Here is a 23,478-nt window from a genome sequence, read left to right on the forward strand (position 1 = left end):
ATTCTTCTGTAAAGTACTTGAATTACAATGTAATGAACCCAGCTTCCTTTATATAGCAATTATTTATTCATATTGAGGGGGGGTTTTGTCACACGACAGAGGTGTCGTTTGGGAGTGATGTGTGCCAGTCGGGGGTTAGGGGAGGCGCATTCTGATGTTTCGCCCTGGGCACCAAGTTGGCTAGAAACTGCCCTGGCTGCAGGGTTGAGGTCCAAGAGACCCCTGTCGCCAATTTGAAGTAATTGGGGCAAAGGCCTAGGGACTGAAATCCCCCAACAATTTTAGGACTTGGGGGGGGTATAAAGTCATTTATCCCCCCCCCCCACTCAGAAGCGAGGGAAAGCAGGGGTTTTTTTTTTATTTCTCCAAGTGAAGTGATGAGCAGCATTGCGTAAAACCAGTGCTGGCCCGCACTGTATGAGCGAGAGCAAGCATCCAGGCCAGCCGCTACCGCTATCAGCCACACTGGCTGCAGTGTGGGTGTCTGCTGAGGCCTGGTGCTGCTGGTGCACATCATTCTTCTGTCCCCGGGCTCGCGCGCGCCTGCGAGGAGGGGCAGCGCCTGGGCCGGAGCGAAGCGCACGTGCCCTCCTCTGTGCTCGCATCACATGACGCGCAGTGCACAGCGGCTCGCTCGCTCGCTCGCCTAGCCCGCGCTGAAGCCTGCCTCCCGCTGCTGAGCCCGGGGACGCGTCCGCTAGGCGAGCAGAGCAGGCAGTGACGCGCGCGCGCAGGCGGCTCTCAGGCTGCAACAGGCTCTCAGGGCAGCTGCCAGAGCAGCGATGGCCGGTCACCAGGGCCGGAAGAACGCATGATTTAGCCACTACACGAGACGAGAGCACCAGGAAAGGTCAGTGAATCGCTGTGGAGAAAACATAGCTAGGCTCGCGCTAGGAATACTATGCCGCCCGCGGCACACGCACGGGCAAGCTCCGCCTCTGTCCTGTCACTGTCCAGCCCTACCACAAGGGATGCAGCGAGAGCCTGGTTAAAAGTGTGTCTTTACCGCGTGTTTCACTGCTCAGCTGAAACGCCTTGTGTTTGTGTGGGCTAAGCATAAAACTTAAATAAGATCAGGCGTGCAACGTCATTGAGCTAATAGGGCTCCAGCCCCCCTCCCCAATGCGAGCTGGGGGGCGGGGCTTCCGTGCAGGGCCTTTAACAGCACTTCGGTGTCGTGTTCTTCTGTCTGGCCATGGCTCTCTAGGTCAGCCAAGGGGAGGGGGGGCAGTGTTGCCAAGTCCGCTTATTACTTTGGGCTTCTTTTTGGCCAAAGTCGCTTATAATATCTGGAGGTCGCTTGTCGCAGTTTTTGTCCGCCTGTTCCACTATATGTGCGCATGTAATTGGGCTTGTTTGCAGTGCAGCCAATAACATTACACGTTGCGGCTCTGTCCAGAATGTCCTGCACTTGGCTGCTGTGCCAGCAAGCTATTCTGTGTTTGCAATTAGTGGTTCTCTAATGCATCTTTCTTATGTTGTGCAATTTGCATAGCTTTTGCCACAGTGACTCGCACGCTATTCATCAGGAACTGTGCCAAGGGGTCGGCTGTGCATATAGTCAGGTTCGGATCACTTGTAACAACCATCTTCTTCCAGGCACAAAGACACAACGAGACTGCTCTCACCCTTGGTTGTTGTTAGTGCGAGGGAGGGGGAAAATAAACGTGTACAATATTCCTTCTAGAAAGAAGAGCACTAGGAAACCCAGATGACATCGCTATCCTGCCATGTCGTAAAGCAACATGTTGACAACAATCTTAAAGGCCAGACAAGATAACAAAATGTTTAAATTAGATACACAAACAGACAAGCCTGGAATAGCGTCGAATGTGAAGCTGAGACAGTAATAACATCCCTCGAACAGCATGGCCTGTCTTGCTCCTGGGCCGCTCCCCCCTTTTGCATATGCTTGGGTATTTGGCACTGATGGGACATTCGCATCTCAAAGGCCCCTCACAGATCATTACCTAGCCAATAGGTGCCCCATCAATGCCAAATGCCTGAACATATGCAGAAGCAAAAGCCGTGTTGGAAAGGTTAGCCGTGATGCCAGTTATGCTGACATGCAAAAAAGAGATTGTTATGCTTGTTTCACAATTGCAAGCCAGACGTTTGTGACAAGCATTATTACACAGTAGTGTAAAACAAATATATATTTATGGCATACATTATTTTGCATTCTGGTACTTCTAGTTTTCCATTAATTAAGCGAAAAAATAAAGCTAAACTAATAATCTTTTGACAGCATTTTCTCAGAATTGACATATTACAGGGTTGCTATGAGATGTGAAGTTTGCAAATAAAATGATCAGAGCGCTCAAGTTGCAATCCCATGCATGAGAGGACCATCCAGTCCTGGATTCTGCAATTTGATGTTTTTTCCCCTCTTGGAATTTAGGAAAAGTACAAGTCCCACAATTCCAATCAAAAACAGCACTGGAATGGTCATGGGAAACTTTAGAGCTCTGCTCTGTAAGGCAATATTAATGTGGGCCTTGAAATACAAAATGTAATTATTTTTTACCAAGTGTAGCATGAAAGGTATGTGTTCTATTGCCCAAACTGTACAGTGGGTTAAAATTCTAGGTTCACTATTTAAACAAACTGTGTGTTCCTGGGCAAATAATCTTTTCTAGTTGACAGCACAGGCCTGAACAGCTCTAACAATTTCCTCCCTTTTTCTGCCAGTCACCGAAGTAGATGAGCTGTCTAGAGTACTGTTACAGCAGGGAATGTGTGAATCTCTTTGCTATGCCATGTTATGCATGTCTTGTATAGCATACAGTCTACCTTGTTCACTGTTTCTTGGAATTTCAAGATCTGCAGGAGGCTGCGTATGTGGCGAGCAATGTTTTATGACTGCAGATATGAGAAGATGGGTCTCTCTGTGGTGTGCACTTTGAATTAATTTTGAGAGTTGTCTGGAGCAGTACATCATTTGCCCTCAAGGTTGGTAATGTAAATTGTTTCTTTGATTGTGGTGTTTGAGGAATGTGGAGGATTGGGTTTGTGCATCTGTGGTGAGCTAGGGTACTATTGTGTGGACACATACCTTCTGGTGGTGTAGATTCCATTGTGTAACCTATGTTGTTTCTGTGGGGGTGTTGTGTTTGGAGATGTGGTGTTGGTTAAGGTGCAATATAGAATGACTTTCAGGTGCTTACTGTTACCAAATCTTGCACAACAGACCATCTAACAACCTTTGCCACTATGACAACATCACAGTTGGGCACATTGATTTGCTTACATCAATGCCTTGTTATGCCATATGTAATTTTAGGGATAATATACCATTAGCGGGAGATCTAAATGCGGATTGTCTGAGGATAGGCTCTAGAGAAAGCCAGGGGGCATTTAAGTGAGGAATGGTCTTAGGTGATCACATTTCTTTGAGGAATGGAACCTCTTCATTGCTAATGGAACAATGAAGGGGGACATTCAAGTGGCAACAACTTGGAGAGGCAGCTCTAAATCCTCAACCATAGATTACGTTATAATGTCGTAATATTTATTCACAGTGTGCTGAGAGTTTAGCGTCGTTGACAAGGGCATTAGTGATCGTATTCCCTTTTCAATATTCTTTGATAATCGAAAATCGGCCCTAAAGTGTGTTTATCGCACGCCTCTTCTAGTAAATCAAGGCAGAAACTGCGTAGTTGGGTTCAAGCGAGGAGGTGCAATCTTAAATTATAAATTGGAAGCCTTGACGGAAAGTACACATGATCTGTCCCAAGATTTATGGTCTAGACCAGACGCTTGTTGAGCTTCTATGGGAAACAGACATACCGGTTAACAAACTGGGGCCTATTGTATCTAAACACCTTCACCGATATGATCTAGAAATGGCTGATTGCAAAAAAGTGTTAGGGCAAAATATACACAGTTTGCAAAGAGAGGATTTATCTTCAAATGTGCTGGCAAAAGAAATGAAATCTTTACGTAATAAACATCGTAATTGGTCATGGTCACATAGATTTGAGAGGATGAATCTGGATGACCTTAGTATGTTAAAAGCTGTCATTAATTCCAACCCTCATAATTTTTGGAGTTTAATAAATGCTCCAATTAATGCAATTCCAACTTCGCAATCTAATTGTATCAGCAAATCTACATGGACAAATTATTTTTCTGGTATCTTTTAGGAACTGAATCCACGTAGTTGTGCAATTGATCAAAAACCAAAATGGGTGTTGGAGGTAGATGGTAAAAAAATGGAAGATCTAATTTGCTGCTCCTCTACTTCGAAAACAGCTGGGCCAAATCATACCAATGAAACTTTACGTAATTCTATGACCATGTGGACCTCAATTCTTTTAAGTTTGTTTTATAACCTCATAAAAACTCAGACATGTCCCCCATCCTGGAGTACGGCTATAGTAATCCCTATCTTTAAGAAAGGAGATCGATTTAATACCTCATACTACCACCCCAAAGCCTAATGGATGTTGAAAGTAAAGTCTTCACAAGATAGTTCTGAAAGATCTCAAAGTCTGGGCAGAGCAATCGAATTTAAGTGATTTGCCCATGGCTGAAACTACAGCAGGCAAAACGTTCGCATGAGAAAGATGCGAACTACCAAAAGTTTGACCTTTCTCATGCGAACGCACATACATACTCACACACACAACACACCCATAACACCCCCCCCCCAACCACACCCTCAGCACACCCCCACCCACACCCCAACATAAACAAACCCCACTTACCTTCATCCTCACGCTGGGTCATAGGCATTAGGCATTACTTTTCCTCTATAGAATTATATTAGTGGCAGTGACAAGCATTATTACACAGTAGTGTTAAAAAAATATATATTTATGGCATGCATTATTTTGCATTCTGGTACTTCTAGTTTTCCATTAATTAAGCGAAAAAATAAAGCTAAACTAATAATCTTTTGACAGCATTTTCTCAGAATTGACATATTACATGGTTGCTATGAGATGTGAAGTTTCCAAATAAAATGATCAGAGCGCTCAAGTTGCCATCACATGCGTGAGAGGACCATCCAGTCCTGGATTCTGCAATTTGAAGTTTTTTCCCCTCTTGGAATTTAGGAAAAGTACAAGTCCCAAAATTCCCACAAGTCCCAGTTCCGTTTAATTTCCGTGATCGGGAACCGGCGCCACAGGGTTCTTTTTCTTTTCTTTTTTTTTAACGGAAGGCTGCGGGGGTGTCCCTCGCAGCCCCCGCTCGCTATACCATAAAGTATAATGAGGTTGGGTGATGCGGGCCCCCTCCTGAAGACTTTGTTTTTTCGTTTTTAAACAGAAGGCTGCAGGGGTTTCCCCCGCAAACCCTGCTCACTATACCATGAAGTATAGTGAGCGGGCGATGCAGAGGACACCCAAGCAGCCCCCGTTTTATTTTTTACAATGCTACCACCAAAGGTTCAAACTTTTGGTGTTCGGACCTTTGGTGGTAGCATTTTTAGAAATTCTGGTCATTGCGACCATTTTTTTTTTCAGTAAAATCTTCCTATACTGAGCGATCTAATATTATATCGAAGTTCCAAACAGGCTTTCGTAAGGGTCTATCGACATCCATGAACGGTAAGGTGCTCAATATGTTTAACACTAAACAAACAAAACAGCAAGATTTCTACAGGGTTTGGATAGATCTATCTCGGGCATTTGTTACGATTAACAGGGGTAAGCTATGGTGCTAATTGAGCGGCTGGGGGATATAACGGGGTTTGTTGGCAATCCTTATCCATCTGCATGAGTCTACATCCATACAAGTTGATCTGGATCTGCAGGGAAATTTAACATAAAAAATTGCAACATCCAAAGGTTTAAGACAGGGCTTTATAGTAGCATCAAATCTGTTTAACATTTTTCTAGAAGATCTTTGGACAAATTTGACTGCTCATTCCTAGTTGCCCCGGTAATTGGTAAATTGGTAATTTAGATATCTCAGGTCTCGCGTATGCAGATGATTTTGTTCTGATAGACCGAACCCGATTTGGAGGGATTAATCGCAGCCTTTGCAAATTATGCTAAGGAGAATGATCTTGTGATTAATCTGGAAAAAAACTGCTGGAAAAAAACAGCTGTAATGGTATATAAGTGGGCACCAAAGTCTGGATCTGGAAAAGTTAAGTGGAAACTTGAAGACTCCATCAGTTGTAAGGGAAATAAAATATTTGGGGTTCATGATCTGATCTAATCTTTCCTTGTCAGTGTCAGAGTTGCATTTGAGTGGAAAAGTAAGCCAACTGACTAGCCAAATGAAAAATATCTTACACAAGTATTGTAAATGTTGTCTTCTGCCACTAATATAATTCTATAGAGGAAAAGTAATGCCTATTTTAATGTACAGTATTGAAATTAAAACTTGAGTTTGACGATCAAATGGACACGTTTTGGACACGTTTAGAGGGTGGAATGTGGAAGAAAGTTCTTAGCCTGTCGCCTTTTTTTTTTTTTTACCAATGTCCAAGTTGAGATATGAATTGGGCCTACAGTCACTGGACTTTCATGCTGCATGGAAAAGGATTTCACTGTTTAGATCCCCTTTTTTTGTGGATATAAAAACTTTCATGGGCAATAACACCAATGCTTTCTTGAAAGAATTAAGGCAAGAAGCATTAGCACAGTTACCAAACGGCTGTATGTCTGAGAAGGACTTGATAGAAAACCCACTTAAGGTAAAGAAAAAGGTAGCCGTAAATGATTGGATTGCAACTAGGGCCTCCTTTGTAACTATGACAAGTTTTTAGTTTCTTAGGCCTTCGGACAAATCCCTGGGTTACCTGCCTCTTTATTTTAGAAGATTTCCCAATCATTTCTGGCGTTCACATTTTCAGAGATTTCGTATGAACCTCGCAGTGACTAGAGAGCTACTCAGAATAAGAAATGAGGGTTAAAAAATGCGGAATGTGTTTGTAATCTGTGTGATCTCAAGGGGGAGCGAAATGTGAAACACCTGTTGATGGTATGCCCAGGCACAAGTATATATACAGGATGGATTGCTTCTCACGGTTTCTGCATAACATAGATTGGTTATCTACTGAGGAAGTTTGGGATTGTCTCTGGGAAGGGAAAGAGATTTTTTTGACATTGGAAGTGTTAAGGTTCCTAAAGGATATTGAACCTCTCATAACACCATGAGTGGGTATGTTGTTTTTGGTTTAAAATCTTTTTACCATGGTATTGGTGCTTTATATCAATTGAATTGAGATATATTTTATGAACTTTATTTTTAGGTCTAGTTGGATCAATTAATGATTTGTATTAATTTGGGGAAAATGTTTGTGATGATTTTAAGTATGTTATGTTTAATTGTTTAAAACGTTTTCTTTTTGTTTTATTCTTATGGATTTTAGTAAGATTTTATGAAATTGTTGATTCTTTTTGTTTGTGAAAAGTCACATTTTGGCTGATCCACAATAAAAAATAAAAAAAAAAGAGAAAAATGGGGCGATGCACTAGGGCCCAGAATAGCCGCGGCCCGGGAGGTTAAGATCAAGCCTGTGTGTGTTCAGGCAGGGAGGAAGGTGATGTTGTAAATTGAGTTATCGATAGTGATGTCATGAACAGCAAGGTGTGTAGAATGTAGCTATGTCACGTTCGAGTATTGATATGTGACTGGCTCTGAGGGTTCCAGGTGTGTCAGAACTGGAATTTGGCTGGCTGGGATGTGCCAGTGTCATCTGTACCAGGCAAAGGTTGAATGTGGCAACAAGTTAATGGTGGACAAAGAACCAAGTTGGCAACAATTAATCTTGACAATGTTTACTGTTGAAAAGTGTCAAGGAAATCTGATTTAGACAAGATCTAAAACAGCACTGATTCTTTAATATATATTTTCTGATTAATTATAATAAGCGCATTGAGCTTGGCATTTCTACTTTTTATCTTGTAACAAGTATAGGCAGGGGTAGCCTATTTCATGCAAGGCTCTGCAGCCACATTGTAATATTTGGTTCTATGATTAGCTATAAACGCCCTAACTACCTGGTAAAGAGCACAAAACATGTTTTTCTGTACAAAGTAACATAACTGGAGTAAACTTACCAAATAACTTACCTTCTGACTCCAGCGTAGTTTGTGACATAAAGAACCCCATTACTTCACTGCCGACAAGGTGGTCTTGGCTGCTGCAAACGGGGCGGCAGAAGAACGGCACTGCCTTGCAGGACTCACATCCCATCCAAGAAGGTACCAGCTGTGTTTGGGACCAGGGGGGATTGGTCCTAGGCAATCCTGCAGGCCGGGTGGTGCAGGAGCTGCAGTGGCTCCGGTTCCTTGAAGGTGGTTCTGATCTTCAAGTCCATGGCGGATGAGGTGTCTGCAGGCCTGTCTCCAGCGCTTAGGGTGGACGTTGTCTGCAGCACTGGTTGGGAGGACGACATTGGTGTGCCGCTAAGAAGAGGTGGTCCGGGCGGCATCTCCAGATGGTTATATACAGAGATCTTGTGCAGACGCGGTGTCTGCGGGAGGATCGGGCATGCTCTGCAATCTGGCCCAGGGCAGCGGTCTTTGTGCCGGTGACCGGGCGACATTGGTAGGCGGACGCTGCAGTGGGCGAATGGTGGCGAGTTGTTTCCGTTGGAGGCGGCTCAGAGCTCTGCTCATGGCCACAGGCAGCAGGCCTATAATGATGTTGCTCATCAGGGGCCTCACTTTGCTGCGGGGTCACAGCGTCGGAGTGCTCCAAGGAGTGTTGTCATGGGGACCAAGCGTTTATCCGTGCCACGCAGTTGCTAGCTCAACTAGAGTTCGGGGGCAACGTGGACTCTGAGAGCTGTGTTGGACCGTTCATGGCGGCTCGTGGGTGTTTAACCAACTTCATTCATTTTGCTGAGAGTGAGTGGACGAAGCGAAGGCGGCGGCAGCGGTCTGCTGTTGCCGTACTTTTGTTTGCTGTTTGTGACCCGGAGCATGAGATGAAGAGGAGACATGTCTTCGGTCAATCTGTGGGTGAACAAGTTTTGCGGAAGGCGTTCCAGAGTTGTTGTTAATTCTAGGGAATTGGATCCTGATCTTTGGGGTTTCTATCTGCAAACGAGAGGACTTGAGGTTGCTGAAGATTAACCAGGTTTAGTTCATAGGGTGATGCCTGTTTTCGGCTGTTAGTGTTATATGTAGTGGCCTTATGGTTAGTGATGTTTTATAGCGGGTTGGTCATGGGTAAATGTTTGTTCTGGGGCCTGATGGACAAAGTGGTGAATGTTTATGTTGTGACCCCTGGGTCCCCGTAGAGTAGGTTTTTGTGCCTTCCACTTTAAAAAAAAAAAAATTTCTTTTTCTTTTTTTAGTTGTGAAGCATGGACCTGTGGGAGTGGGGTTGTTTCCTTGTTTCTGTTTACCTTATTGACACTTTCTGCTGCAAGTGTTTTTGTTCTATCTGGGAGCAGACATTCCATTGGACAAGTAGGTGCGGGGAGCTGGTTGGGTTGTTTTTAACGACTCAAAAATGTTCATTTTACATCTTTGATGACCAAAAGTACTTCATGTTATTTGTTATTGCCTGTGTTGTGTGTTTTGTCCTTGTGTTGGTGCGTGAAGTGCACTGCAGAATACCAGGTGGGTTCTGTATGGTGGCGTTCATGAGTTTTGAATGTTGACTGTTGGTTACAGTGTTTTGGTGTACTGCAGAGTGCCGGGTGGGTTCTGTACGGTGGTGTTGAACTGCAGAACTCTGGCTGGGTTCTGTAGTTTGGTATGACTGTTGGTTACAGTCAGGGTGTGTAAGTGTAGTGCATTCCCAACCACTGGAAGAGTAGAGGTAGTTTACAGGATACCGAGTGGGTTCTGTGGGTTGGTGTGACTGTTTGTTACAGTCCGGGTGCATTGAGTGTGGTGTATTCTCAACTGTAGGTTACATTTGTGTTCGGCTGCAGAATACCGGGTGGGTCTGTAGCTGGTGACTGTAGGTTACAGGCGGGGCATTGAGTGTAGAGCATTTTTAACTGTGGTTTGTAGTGTGGTCTGCTACAGAATACCGGTGGGTGCTGTAGTATGCTGTGACTGTTGGTTACAGTCATGGCGTATTGAGTGTAGAGCATTTTCAACCCCAACGTTCTAGTCCGAGGTCAGGTGCAGGTCATGGACTTTTTGGGCTGTGTAGTGTGCTTGACGTTTCTCATGCGAGCCTGTTTACTGGTAGTTGCATTCTGTGGTTATCATACTTTTTGTGTGTGTCGGTTTGTCGGAAGGAGGGAGTGCAGTTAGTGGTTGCGTGTAGTTTGTGGTTGCGTGTAGTTTGTGCGGCTGAACATGTGCTCTTTTTCATGTGCAAGTCCATTTTAGTGTGGCATTTGGAGTGTTTTTGTGCATCTTAATTCTTGGGTGGGTGCTGTTTTAGTACTGGCCCATGTATCCATCTGGATTAGTTGTGTTAGTAGTTTATTTGATCTTCATGCTGGCCACACGCTGGATTTCGTGAGAATCTTTGTTGGTGGGTTTCCCTTGTTTTGTGTAGTCACGGAGTGAGAGGTGTTGTAACTTGAGTTATGGGTAGTGATGTCATGGACAGCAAGGTGTGTAGAATGTAGCTATGTCACATTGGAGTGTTGGTATGTGACTGGCTCAGAGGGTTCCAGGTGTGTCAGAACTGGAAGCTGGCTGGATGGGATGTGCCAGTGTCATCTGTACGAAGTAAAATACTTGGAGTAAACTTATCAAATAACGTACCCTCTGACTCCAGTGTAGTGTGTGACATAAAGAACCCCCCATTACTTCTGGTGACAGGCACAGGTTTTTTCCAGATACAAACACATTCTCCCTCGGTTTCCTGCCCCCACCGGATCGTGGATCTAGAATTTTCGGGGAGCGGGAGGAAGGTGCCCACTTCGTTTCCAGGAGGTTTCTGTGGCAGCAGTGGTCGGTTCCCGAGTGGACGCGTCGAGGTGGGTCCACGGGAAGGGTCTAAGCGGGCGAATGTGGGGGGTGGTGAGGCAGCGCGTCGGGGTGTGAGATTTACAGGGTTAGACGGACAGTTGGCCGTCGCGACCGGTGTGGCGAAGTGGGGAGGCGGCCGCGTGTGTTGGTTGGGAGGCGAGCGTGGGTTCGTTGGAGAGGGGCAGGGTGTCCGCTGCATCGCTAGAAAAAGGCGCGGGTAGGGATTGTTGGGTTGTCACGCCACGTTGCTAGACGGCATGCGGGGGTGGGGCCATGATTCACCCGAGGGTCGCTGCGGTGCATCGGGGGAGCTTCGATATTGCCGAGGGGGTGGGGGCCGGCTTAGAATGTGTTTTCCTTTGTTTGGCCGCCGCGCCATAGTGGACGGGGGTGGGGGGCTCTCCGTGCGTGTAGCACGGCGGCCTTCGGGGGGGGAAAGTGCGGACGGTGCATTGCTATTTGGAGGTGTTTCGTTGTGAGGCTTGGAGCTGGGTTTGCTTTGTGCTGGCTTGTGTTGTGGCCGATGACCACCGCAAGTGCTTTGTCGAGACATGCACGCCTGGTGGGGAGAGCAGCGGGATGGGTGCATGCGAGTGCGGTTTGATGGAATGTGGGGCTTGGTTTCGGCCGGAACATAGAACGATGCGTGATTTCTCGATGGCGCTGGGCGTAGTTTGCTGGGGTGAGTGGACTGGCACGCCGGCGCAGCTGCTGGTCTGCCATGTGCTGCGCTCCCTCACCCTATCATTCATAACATTGCCCTGTGGTGCCCATTCTGCCCATGCCGAGCCTTGCTCTCCTTGGCGCCCGCCCGCGGGCCGCCTGCACTTCCCCACACCCTTTTCTCCTTCTGCCAGCAGGCCTGCCGCCGTGGCCCATGCGGTTCCCACAACCGTCGCCCTTTCCCTGGGTCCGGCCCCTGGGCCCCCTTGACCTGCCGCACTGCCCGCCGTTGCCCACGCGGATGGTGGATGTCATGGATTGAGGAAGTATGTGGTGGTTCGATGCTATTGTGGTGTGTGTAGTGAGGGGGGGGACTGCACGGGTTGCTGGGTGTCCCTGTGGTCGGCCCCTGCCCCCCCTCCAGACCATGCCGCGCTTGGCCCCGGCCACCCAGCGAAATACCTGAGGTTGGACCATCCTCCATGCACATTTCCAGGTCCTCGCTGATGCCATTTGAGTGACGGCACGGCCGACCTGCATTGCCGACGAGCCCCAGTGCCCACCACCGCGTAGTTTGCTGGGGAAGAGGTGTGCGGCGTTCGCGGGCTGGGTGGGGCGGGGAGGAAACATGGCGGCTGGTTTGTCTTGGTGGGGGGCCAGGGCCTCGTGGCCACTGGCGGGCGTGGGGGGAGCCTAGCATGGGCCAAACGTCACATTTTGATGGATGACACAGTTCGGGATACAGGCCGGTGCGGTGCGAGGAGGGGTGGGGAGAAAAAAATAAATAAACAAAAAAAAAGAAAGGAGGGCTTGGTGGGAAAGGGAAACGCGGGGTGCATTGTAAGTAGCAACTCCGTACCCAGCATGGTTCGTTGGGCAAATTTGACCGTGCGGTGGAAATGGGTAGGTTGTTTTCGGCACTGTTGTCTGGCACCTTGTTGGCTTGGGGACCAGAATATTCAAACTCAGCGCGGCGCAGGGCTTGTGGTGAATTACCTGTCATGGAGCTCATTCAGGGGGCGCGTGGCATTGTAGGGTAGGAAAATGTTATGTCATGGGGGGGAACACGAGGGTAAGAGGTGGGGGGACAAAGAGCTTGCAATGCCTTGTGGGTAAGTGTTAAGACTGAATTAAGTTGACCTCCAGCCAAAGGAAATGTACAAAATAATATTTTAAAACAGCGCAATTTCTTTATATATGAATTCAACCTTAAACCACTTCCATGGCACTGATGACGAGTTACTTCACTGTGTGGCTAATAGTTTTGACCAGTGTTGGGAGCAAGACCACACGGAGCACCACACATTCGCTTCGAGCCCCCTCACCCCGTGCAGAGAGTGGCTGGGGATTGGGGTGCTCGGTCCGGCGAAACAGGGAGTAAGGGGGCACAGTATTAAGGGGTACAGAACCAGACACCGGGAATTGGGGGGGGGGGCAAGGGTGAGAGCACAAATACCACATTCAAGCATGATCTGTAGGGCAAGACAGTTCAATTAAACCAACCAGTTAAGCATCACAAGGTAACGTGCCGCAGGAGCTAAGTGCGGATTAACGGAGAGGCATCTCCCGAAGGGGGCAGTAGAGAATCCACTCGAATTCAGTCGAACTAATTTCAAATCCACTCAAACAAACTACATGTAAGGGCATCGCGTATTTAAGTTAGGGTTGCCCCAAGACGTAGTTTCAAAATCGAGCATTATAAAATAAAAAATACAGGGCTCTTTAAACCTTTCTCTGCATGAACGAAATTAGGTATTTGCCTACCCCCTCACAGTTACGAACCAACCTGACCTAGGTCTAGGTCCTCAACCCGGCAATGGCAACAAATTGAGTATCCTCAGCCCAACTCGTACACCCCCCCCAGACCCTCCTCCGCGGTGCGTTTACTTCACTGCTGACTGGGGTAGGGTGCGCAGGCTGGCAGGGGAGGGTGCGCAGGCTGGTGTAAACAAGGAGGGGCTAAGGGCGGTTCAAGGAAGAAGTTGGATGGCACGGGGAAGAATGCGGCAGGAAGCGCGGACTTCTAGTAGGACATGGATCGGGCAAGGCCTTGGAAGGACGAGGGTGGGGGGGGGACAAGGAGGCCATACACCAACCAAGGAGCAACGGAGCGAGGGGAGCAAGCGGAAGGGTCGGCTATGGAGCGACCTGTGCAGGCTGGGGGAACTCTCTGCCGCTGGCAACCAGCAGAGAGTCTTGGAGGAGTCACAGGTCGATCCCTGTAGCAAAGTACTGGCAGGCCCAAAGGGGAATGCTCAGCCAACAGCTTAGATCTTACGGCGCCCAAGAGTACTAGGCTCAGGGGAGGCCCTGGGAAAAAGGGGAGGGACGTAGGGGACTTGGGAGCCAATTCCAAGCCCAAAATTGCGGGGGGGGGGGAGGAATCAACATAAACTCACAATCAAGGCCATCAAGGGAAGTCGGTCGGGGGGGAGCAAGAGGAGACTACGGGGGCTCAGGTAACAGTGACAAAATAACAGCAAGGGGAAGTCTTCACGGAAGGAGGGGGGCATGAGGGGGAGGGAGGTGGAGGATCCAAGATAGGGCGGCTAGGCAAATAGAGGGAACAGGGGGGAGAAAGCCAGCCCCAAGGAATAAGGGGGGGCAAGGACCAAAAGCTGGGGGACAGGAGACGGGGTACGGAAGAACAGGGCTGGGAAGTCTGCCTCTGGGGGGAAATGGAGCTAGGATATGGAGGGGCAGAAACGGCAGGGAGGGGGGGGTTTGGCGGGACCCTAAAATCTGGGGACCTGGTGAGTGGAGGAGCGAGGGAAAGGAAGGAAGGAGAAGGGTTAGGGTGCACCAAAGAGATATTACGCTGGCAGGGGGGGCACTGGGCCAGACTCCACAGGGAGGCCTGGGGGAGAGGGAACTGGGAGGATTTAGGGGCTTGGCAAGACGGAAGGGAGACATGGGGGGCAGCATAAATAGGATAGGGCTTCCGGTACAAGTGGCACTTGGGGGACGGAGGGGGGGGACAGAGTAGAGCAGAAAGGACTCAAAATAGACGGGCATCGCAAAGCAATGACCATATAGGCAGTCAGAAAGGTGTGGGCCGGCACCGGAGGGCGGTGTCGGCCTTAACGTACGGATGTGGGATATGTGTAGCGTTGGGGCACTTGTGGTGGTGCCGGTATAGGAACCTGATTACTAGCGAGGAACCGCGTGGCTGCCGGTTTTATCTAGACCCAAACACCGGACACGGTGAAGTGTCGGGGGAGGGGAGAGGGCAGGGGATTCCGAACAAAGACCTAGAGAAAAAGGGGGGGCCTATGCCAAAAGTCGCTCATGGGAAATCTACAAACGGCCAGGGGTAGAGAGAGGTTAATAGCAAGGGCCGGGCTCAACCTGAGGCGTCCACCGGACGAGGAGGGTAAGGGAGAGGGGGTGAGGGCAAGGGATACCTAGGTAGCCGCACACAGAGTAGTATACCTGTGGTGGTGAATGACGGATCGCCTGTAAGATAACTCCAAGACTTTATGCAAAATAAAGCTGCTGAGGCATTTTACTCTTCCAACTTTACAAGGTGTCTGTGATGTATGACATATGCCGGGGGGTATGAGGGGAGGAGGGGGGGGGGAGTGAGGGGCCAGGTCATGGGGGGGAGGAGTACAAGGCACTGGGGTGCCCACGCTAAGGAGTGCGAGAGAAAACCGAATCCGGTGGCTGCAATCTAAGAAGGTACAAGCACGTTATTTCCAGGCAAAGTTTGGCCTTCGCATCAGGAGACCGTAGACCCTATCGTTCGCACCAAGATTTTCGTACTCATCCGACAGCACCAGGCCAGCCAGGCTGCGGGCGAAGAGTGGGTGTTTTCCACGAATTAACGGAGGCCTCACTGCCACAACAGAAGAGCAATGCTCGGTATCCGACTCGCAAGAGGGTCGGAAGGTCGAAGTATGTTGGCCACAGCCGAACTGTAAAACGCCAATGCAGCGTCTGTTGCAGTGGCTCGCCATGTCAATTTTGCAGGACACAGAATAATCTGCGGACATCAGGTCAGGCATTTTGGGCAGCTCCAGCGAGAACGGCAGTGAGGCCATAACAGGAAAAGTGGTAGGCACTGTTGTTTTTGGAAGCTAGTCAACCAACGCATAGCGGCATTTTGCGCGTGCCTTGAAGCAGGTTTCTGCGAGCAAGTGGACATTCCTGGCCGGAAGAAGAAACACACCATACAAGTGGGCGGGCAAGGCCACGACCAGCCAGCCCAAACGGAGTAGATCTGGGCAAGATAGAATGAGCTGGAATGGGCCAAGGAAGAGGAGGAGGCACACAGCATAGACAGCGAATAGCCAGCGCTGCGGAGGGAGAACCCCGCAGCTGAAAAGCGGGGGCTAGTAACCTGTGCCCCAAGGAGGGCAGGATAAGGAGAGGGATAGGATAGTGGCTGGCAGAGCCTTAGCCAGTGTTGGGGAAATAGAAAACGAACACCCTCTCCTCCCCTACCCTCTCAGACTCCTGGAGCCAGGCAGAATGAGGGGCTAGGGGGGAGTAACACCTCTGTACAGGACAGCAAGGAAGTGCTAGGCACCTAAGGGCAGAGGAAGCAGGAAACACCCATGTAGGGACAAAGGGGTACCCCAAGGAGCAAAATGTTGTCTGCACCAGCCGGCTGGGGGCTGAACACAGCCCCCACGCAGGCAGACAAAGCCCAGAGCTAGTCCCTGGCCAATATAAGGAGCTGCAGGAGCAGCCAGAAAGCACAATCAGTTTGGGACTCTGCACGGAGCACCAAACAAGTATCCTGCGTATCCAGTTTACTTTTTCTTTTCCCAAGGACCCTCCCACCCAAGAAAAAGGGAGACAACGACGGGAAAGAGATAACAGGGTAATGTACGGGGCCCACATCGTGGTTGGACCAGGAAAGCGGCACAGGCCGGAGTGCGTAACCTCTGGACCTCGTGCCTAGAAGTACACATTATGTATTTTTATGATTATATGGTGTATTATTACATAATGATGTGCAGTAAAAACCCACTGCCTTTTATTGTCAACACTCAAACAATATTTTGTATGGTACTTGGGGGAAGATGGGGTCAGCCACCATACTCTTGGGTCCACCGGTTACGGAAAAGTTTGGCAGGAGACACGCCTGGTGGAGAAGTTTGTCAACCAGTGCACATGACTGACAGACGAGGCGGACGAAGAAGAACACAGAGGAGCAGAGCAACAACAGGCCGCCAATGGGACAGGTTGGGGCCTCCGGTCCAGCCATTTCCCCCCTGAGGGGTCTCCCTGCCCTCAGGCATCCTTTTTACTATAAGAGGATGGGCTGAATACACCCTCGAGCCATTCTTGCTTTTCCTCTCTACGGAGAGGGAGCACACAGAAGGGCCATAACATTGAATGGAGTGCTATTGGGCAGCAAGGCAGCACCGAGGACAGTGCTGTACCAGTTAATGCACGCTCGGTTATTGTAAAGACAATAGATTTGCATCTGCAGCGTTCAACGGCATACATTTATCGGGCCATAATAATAGGTTATTGGGTAGACTAATGTTAATTTGGGTTCGAAATATAGAATTGGTGTTGACGCCATTATAATGAAGTTTGCGGATGGTTCAACAGCAGTGGAAATTACATAACGCGCAACTCCAGGTTGCCGTACCCAACCCATGAATATTTGGCTATTTACTGTCTTGCATTTTAACAAAATGCTTCTTAATAGCTAATTGTACCATTGAATAAGTTGAATTTCGGGGCAGTATTGTGATAAAATATGTTAGTTTAGCTATTGCTAAAGAAGGAATTAAAAAATGTAAAGTGAACTACAAAAAAGTAAGTAGGCAGTTAATATAGATATGCCACAGAAAATGTGATTTATTGAGTTAGGGCAGAGTTTGGAGAACGTGAGAAGCACTGCTCACAGACCGCCCCTGCCCCTGGGTTGGTGGGTGTGTGGACACCTCCACGCGCAAATAAACAGAAGAGCTTTATCGCACTATACATTTTATTTTGGCTGATGCAGAAAACATTTCTGTGTCCGCAGTTGTTCCATTAGTGATACTGGGCCTCATTACAAGGTTGGCGGTCCGGTAATAATGATACCGGTAAGGCAATACCGGCCTAGTGTATAACGACCCTAGACCGGCATCGACAGGGACCCGCTGTGGCCGTGCACCACCATACCGGCATGCGCGCGGGCGCCGTGCCAGTAACACCGGCATGTTGCAAGGAAGAGGATTTTACGAGTCGCACGGACATGCGCATCCCGGCATCCAGATGCCAGTAAGAAGGGCCACCATGATGCCGGCAATACCGGTATTGCGGATCACCCATTAATAGCAAACTGCTGTGTTAGCAACTGCCACAGGTGCACACAATCAGCACAGGTGGAGGCAATGGAGTCAGGCACAGCACAAATGGAGCACACCCACACCCCGTCCAAGTCCAAAATGACACCACTAGCAGTTGCCATACAGGGGCTGGGGGACATGCCTGCACTGCCACTACTCCAGCATGCACTAAACCAGGTGTTTCAGGGGGGGCGCAGGAGGAGAAGGACAGTGGGACTGGGCCAGCACATACCACCAGTGCAGGCAGTGGTACCCTACAGGCAGCCACCAATCCCTCACATAAGGGCCAGTCCATTTGACTTAAACCCTGCACAGATCCACACCCTGTACCGCCTGGACAGGGACACAATACGCTAAATTGTGGATCTCAGTCATGATGACCTGGTCAGCTTGATCAACATCCATGCCACCGTCCCCCCTCTGCTGAAGGTATTGTCTGTGCTCCACTTCTTTGCAATGGTGCTGCGCAACTGCACGCTTCCCCACTACATGGAACGTCACGCTGCATGAGGTGCCTGGCTTCTGGGTAAGTCCAACCACAGGGCCATGGGGTGGTTGTTGGGGGGCAGGGTGGGACCACAAGCATACCTAACCTGGCTGGGCCATGGGGGTTGTTGGGGGTAGGAGGGGGGACCGCAAGCATACGTAACCTGTCTACTGGCTGGGCCGTGGGGGTTTTTGTTGGGGGGGGCACCGTCCTGGGTGCCAACCACTGTGACCCCAATGAATATGACAGGATGCATGAGACTGACAATGGATGCAGACGTGTCATGACCGTACAGCCATGTGTAAATGGTAGCTACGAACACAGCCCCCACCCCTGCACATGCACAAGGTACATCATCAGACCTCAACCACAGGTATCGCAATGCACCAACCTGTAGTCTCAATGCATTATTCACATGAGCGCAGCAAAGTACAGCGCAGGTCATGCAGACATGACTGAGCCTAATCCAACTGCCTCTTAGGGAATCCCCTGTCACTGCCTCTGCCCAACAAGTATACTGCACACCACCTTGCCATACACAGCACCTGAAGGGACACCCAAAAATCCAATGGGACATGGTTGTACAAAATAGATTCCAGCAAATGGTGAACACCACTGACACATGTGCGGCTGCTGCAGGACCAATACACAGCACCTCACTTCCACCATGCCAGTTGACACTCAGCGCCATCACAGAGCTGTCTCCCTACACTGGCAGACCATACCACCAAATCCATTGTGCCATGGTCACATGGGTGAAGGCGGTGACGGACATGTACATGGCGTCATCATGTATATGGAAGCATGGTTTGCAAAACAATGTGTATCATGTTGCACATCATGGAAAACCATCATCCAGTGCCCTACATGCATACTGGATTTACCACTGCAACACAGCCTTCACATGTGAGCACATCATGGGCCTACTGACATCATCTGTCCAAGTGCTATATTGGGTGACAAGTTCGTTACGACCTGTATGTTACCCATGCTCCCCTACCGTGGACCAACATCGAGTGCACGGACCAGTGTTGCTGTAATGAAATGGCAATAGCTGGCAGTGAAGATCCCTTGCATCTGACCACGAACAAAGTACAGCCAGTGTATACAAGGAATTCCAAAAGCCTTCATAATTAAAATATCAATTGCTCCCATACAGGTGATGCTGGGTATCCCCTGGAGCCATGGCTCCTCGACTCTGTCAGGCATCCAGTCGCCATGCACGTACAGGACTACAATTGCGCGCATGCACGCACTCGTCTGATGATTGAGGAGCCATTTGGGCTGTTGAAGGCAGGTGGGGCACTCCTATACAGCCCTGAAAAGGTGGGGAAGACAGTATTGGTATGTGCCATGCTGCACAACATGTGCATCCGGCGAAATGTACCCCTGCCACCTGACATGGATGTAAATCCACCAGAAGATGAGGAGGATGTTGGGGAAGATGCTGCATTTCATCCACAGCAGAATGTGCCTGAAGGACGTGCTGTACGCCAATGTTTCATTCAAATATATTACTAATGTACTCAGTAACACATGGCACTTTGAATGTTGGATGCCTGGTTGTTGTCATGGTGGGCCTGGCGTGTGGCCTCCCCTTCTTCCAGGTATTGTCGCACCATATCCTACATGGCCTGCTGCCTGCTGCCGCACCTCCATGCGGGTCATGCAGTCCTCTAGGTCCTGTATGCTGTTACCAGCTGATGGTTGCACAGGAGGTGGAGTGGGACTCCTTTTGAGGGCTGAATACTTCTCCAGGCATCTCCTCCCCAGAGCTGCGACCACCATACCCATGTCCCAGGGAGTTCTGTGGTTTGGGCGGCAGGGATGGTGTTTGCTCAATGTCCTCTGACATGCATTGGCCTGCTGTGTCAGCTTTGTCCTGTTGGCCGTCCTCCTCTGCGCTATGTGGCGCCTCCCCTCGGTCACTTGTGGCCGCTGACTGCGGCCCCTCAGCATCGCTGCCCGCTGGTGAATCCTCCTCGTCCACATGATGTGGCTGCAGAGGGACAGGGGTGGTGTTGTCCCTGGCCTTTTGGACCGGTGTGCCTTGTGCCATGTGTGCCATGATGGCACCAGCTTTCCCTGTCTGGGGCACATTGCCAGGTGTCAGAGCTGGCTGCTCCTCAGGTCCTCCGGCCTGTGGGACCCGTTTGCCGGGCTGCTGTGGCTTGGGGTGGTGGTTCGCCTCGGGCCAGCCCTTGACATGGACGGCCTAGTGCCGTCGTCATCCCCTCTGCTCCTGCGTGCTGGTGTTGCCTTGGTTTTTGTGGTGGGCCCCGCATCACGGTCTGATCCGGTGCCTGTGGGGGATGGAGAGGCAGGGCATGAGTCATGGGTTATGGGTGAAGGTTCATCCTACATAATTGATGTTTGTACATTTTGGGTCCTGTGCATTGCCATGTGCATGTTGGAGGGGCGGACATGGTGCTTACAGGAGTTGGGGTGGGGTGCAGTGTCTGTGCATCCTTCTAGCGCAGCCAAGTTGTACATGCTGTCTGTTGGGTGGCCTACAGGTGTGTCGTGGATTGCATGCGGTAGGCATGCCTCAGGGTCTGCGTGCCATGTGCTGTGTTGTTGGGGATCATGTCTGCACTCGGTGGTGGATATGTCAGCACCATGCAATGAGATGTTACAGTGGTGAGGCCTGCATCGCTACGGTGATGCATGTGTGTGTCCGCATGCAGATGTTGTTTGTGTTTGCAATTGGGGACTCATGTGGTTTGTGTCAGTGGGGTTGGTTGTGTGTTTCCGTGACAGGGATGTGGCATTTCTGTTGGTGCAGACTTTAGGTGGGAGGTGATGGGCGATCTGCTTGCTGTCATCTATTTGCCATTTGGACTCCACCATTGTGTTTGGGGTGTTGTGTGTGTGTGTTCACTTTTGCATTGTGCCAACGGTCACTCACCTTCGTCAGCCGATGATGGACTCCCGGCTCGGCATGCCCGACACCCTTTGATGGCCTCCATGTGAATCATGGAGCTGCACGTTTCTTCCCACCGTGCTAGCTTAATGGGTGAGGATGGTCCGCCACCTGTTGCCTGGGCCTGTGTACGGTTGGCTGTCGGTATGTTGTGGACACGTAGCCGCAGATCGTCCCACCTTTTGTGACAGTCCTTTACACTGCGTGGGGTAGTCCCCACTGCGGACACCTTCTGGGCCACCTCCTCCCAATGTGTTTCTTTTGCATTTGTGCTGCATGGCGCAGGTCTGTGCAGAACACCACATCCGCATGATGGACCAGGTTGTCTGTTAGCATGTTTAGCTCTTCCTCGCTAAACTGTGGTTTGCGGTGACGAGATGTGCCTTTGCGGGTGAATTGAGTCATTCTCTGGCAGGCAGGCTTCACAGTTTCCAATTCAAGGTCCTGTAGGCAAGGGATTGCAATGGATTGTGTTTTTAAAGATGGCCGCCAGAGCATTTCCCGTTCCTGTGTGATGACGTTACTTCCGGTGCCGGTAATGACGGTACCGTTATTAGCGGTACCGTTATTTAGGGTGCCAATGGTGCGGGGGAGGTTTCAACAGATTCCTTGATGCCGCTATCAGGGGGGTTGGGGATAATACCAGCAAGGCAGTGCATCCATTACCGGCATGCCGGTATGCGCATACTCGTGATCTCCCGTTAATTACGGGCGCAGTCCAACACGGACACTTTCATACCGGCGTGCCGTTAATGATGGATTTTTACCGCCTAACTCGTAATGTGGCCCATTGTGTCTGTGTTGCAAACTATGGTGCCAAAAAACGGCAGCATTATTGAAATGACATGGCATTGTTTTGCTTCACTTTGTCCTACGTGGTGGCCCATGGTAGAAAGCAGGGGCATAGTTTCTTTGGACGCAGGCTATTGCAGCCGTGGCATACAGTATGGGACATGCTCACATACAAATGGCAGCATTACACTTACAAGATCACATAAGGTGGCATATTAGCCTTTCATTGACCGCAGTTGACCCTGGTAGGCACGTACTCCGCATCCCACTGAATACACCGGGCTGATGGTACAATGTCCCACGGAACTAGTTGTGTGTGTGGAATTTAATTTGGCATAGCTACCAATGGCACATTAGTGCACAGGCCTCGGTTTTTGGCTGACGGTACTATGTTATACTCTTAACTGTTCAGTTATTTCAAAGGAATTAGGTAAAAAATATTTAGTCAAATAGCACCCATGTTTGAATGGTCCCATTGCGATTCCGCAATGATGGGCATCCTGGTGATGTATAGGTAGGGTTTGAAATCAACATTTGGTTAAATAGGGGCAAAAGCATCTCCTAGGTATCCAACAATAACCAGCGACCAGGAGCCAAGATTGGGATACGGGGTGCTAGTATATAGTTTTCCGCAAATGTAACTTCCACGTATGATACAAACATGTAAATTTGGCCCATTAGTTATGACCCATTAAGTGCTAAAAGTAATATAGAGGGATCCTAATTAGGTTAATAGAAGGATAAAAAGAAGTACTGACAAGTAGGGTTGGCCCCCCCAGCCAGTTATAATAATATACCTGTTGCAGGAGGGTGGGATTTTAAAATGGAGCAGGATAATAGCTGTAAGTGAAACATAGGGAAAGAAATTACAAAGAGTAGAAATAGGATTTCCAAGGTGCGCCGATGGGTTTGGGGTGACTCCTCCCCATGTTTTCACAACTGGCGTCCAATTGCTACTTCTCAGGCGTCTTTGTTAGGTAGATGGTCCAAAGGCTTTTATTAACACAATCAATTGATGGGACTGTTTAAAAGAAAAGAGGGACTTGCAATGGAATAAATAAAGAATAAATGTGAAGAAGGAAGAATAATTCGGTGCTCGGTTAAGGAAACCAGACAGCGGGCGTAAGGAAATTGGTGGCAATACTGCAAATAACAGCACCCAATTGACGGGCGGCAGTGAGTGCCCAGAATGGCATGGCAGCGGAAGTGGCCTCGAGTATAATAATGGTCCTGGCAGAAAAGTGTTGGCCAAGAGTACAGCCAAGTTTTGCAGTAAGTGTCTACTAATGATGGGGGCTGCACAGAGGGCCCAGGATCGCATACCAACAGAAGAGCCCTTAAGTATAATAGTAGACCTGGGGTCTTAATGGCACTATAATTTGGCAGACGCCAATGGATGCAGTAGAAAGCGGCTATGCATTAGTCATCATGCCAGTTGTTGCTGATAATATTGAGGGCAATACCAAG

General features: G+C 49.2%; 1 protein-coding gene across 2 annotated transcripts in view; it reads left to right on the forward strand.

Moving 5' to 3' along the window:
* Positions 1 to 597: 597 nt before the first annotated feature.
* Positions 598 to 23,478, forward strand: part of RDX (radixin) — a 1,120,111-nt gene continuing 1,097,230 nt past the window's right edge. Inside the window, exon 1 of one of the 2 annotated variants that reach the window (XM_069639966.1) lies at positions 598 to 850. The gene's annotated coding sequence lies outside the window, so the exon portion shown is untranslated. The remainder of the gene's footprint in view (positions 851 to 23,478) is intronic. The other variant, XM_069639965.1, reaches the window with a different exon arrangement.

This window comes from Ambystoma mexicanum, chromosome 7q (assembly GCF_040938575.1).
Source record: "Ambystoma mexicanum isolate Mex_15411 chromosome 7q, UKY_AmexF1_1, whole genome shotgun sequence".
NCBI classification, from domain to species: Eukaryota; Metazoa; Chordata; class Amphibia; order Caudata; family Ambystomatidae; genus Ambystoma; species Ambystoma mexicanum.